General features: G+C 37.8%; 1 pseudogene; it reads right to left on the reverse strand.

Annotated features, from left to right (window-relative positions):
• Nucleotides 1-687: 687 nt before the first annotated feature.
• Nucleotides 688-1,078, reverse strand: LOC109395503 (40S ribosomal protein S15a pseudogene; annotated as a pseudogene).
• Nucleotides 1,079-1,621: the final 543 nt, after the last annotated feature.

Below are 1,621 nucleotides of genomic sequence, written 5' to 3' on the forward strand. Positions count from 1 at the left end.
AAAATGAAATTTTGAGATAATTGTATATTCTCACACAGTCGTGAAACAGAATACAGAGATATTCCTTGTATACTTTGCCTAGTTTCCCTCCAATGGTAACATTTTGTAAATGTCAATATCATAATCAGAATATTGACATTGATACAACCCACCAATCTTATTCAGATTTCCCCAGTTTTACTTGTATTCATTGTGTGTGTGTGTGTGCATGTGTATGTGTGTGTGTGTGTGTATTTAGCTCTGTACAAAGTTATCATGTGTAGATTTATGTCTTCATCATCAGAGTCAACATATTGAACAATTTCAAAAACCATAAAGGTCCCCCATGGTAGCTTTTTGTAACCATACCTACCTTCTTCTGTGTCCTTGCCCCAAACTCTGGCAACCTATATTGTATCCTCCATTGCCAAAATGCCATTTCAAAAATATTACATAAATGGAATCGCACACTAAGTACTTCTATGGTTTTAAGATGAGCTGTTCTCACCTTCATAGCGCTCTATACAAGATCATTTTCAGAAACTCTCAATATCAGACACTTTAAAACCATGGAATTGTAAAGGGGTTTTCCCAATTATTGTGCTTTGTGAGAGTTAAGACATCTAAAAATGAAGTAATGTTAATTTAGTAGAAGTGTTTCGGTTTTTTTTCTATTGAGGCATTTTATTTGGTGTATGTATTACATCCCTAGAAAAAGAACCCCAGGATTTTCCCTCCTATCTGTTTCGTCTTGCTTCTTCGTAGTCCATGATGCCGAGGTTGTCAGTACAATGAAACCAAACTGGCAGGACAGGAGCAGGTTGTTCTGCCATTTTTCTAGATCTTTGAGTTGCACATCAAATCTGGGGCTGATGACTCCACACTTGTTTAACCTGCCCATGAGGTTCACAGCAATTTTCCCAGATCTGTGATCATCAATGATTTAAAATTCGCCAATGTAACCGTGCTTGATCATCACAGTGAGAAACCGGATGATGACCTCGGAGCATGGCCGGATAAGAGCCTGGCGTTTGCCTCTCTTCTTGGCATTGCTGATACTCTTGAGGGCATCGGCCAGGACTTTCATGCGCACCATTATGGCCGCACAGAAAGATGGCAGAAAGAGCAGAAGTAAAGTTCTGATTTTAGGGTAAATTATTTGCTAATTCCATATTGAATCTTATGAAACTTAGAAAATAAAAATTAGTATTTAATTACATGCATGTTGAGAAAAAAATTTGAAATTCACTTCTTAGTATAAGCCCATCAAGGATAAGCATAATTGAGAGAGGGGACTCTGAAATTCATTTTGTTTTTAAATCAAATTCACTTCATGAGATTTCCTCTAGAACATTTTCTGTTGGCATTACTACTTATCTCTTTTTGTCGAACCTATTTTTGAAGTGGGTTAAAAAATTAAAAATGGAAGAAAATGAGGGGAACAGATTAGAGGGTCTTTGGAGTAAGATAGTCAATATTACTGCATATTAACCTCATGAAGTTTTGGAAATGCACCTGGCACCCTAGGCCTGAGAGGTCATTTGGTGTTCAGTGGCAGGCTGAGTATTGGCATCAGCAATCTTCCAACTTTACGGTCCTGTACTAAACCTTCCTGGACTGAATGCCGCTTGTTCTCCTGAGA

The sequence above is a fragment of the Hipposideros armiger genome, unplaced genomic scaffold (assembly GCF_001890085.2).
Source record: "Hipposideros armiger isolate ML-2016 unplaced genomic scaffold, ASM189008v1 scaffold_474, whole genome shotgun sequence".
Classification (NCBI taxonomy): Eukaryota; Metazoa; Chordata; class Mammalia; order Chiroptera; family Hipposideridae; genus Hipposideros; species Hipposideros armiger.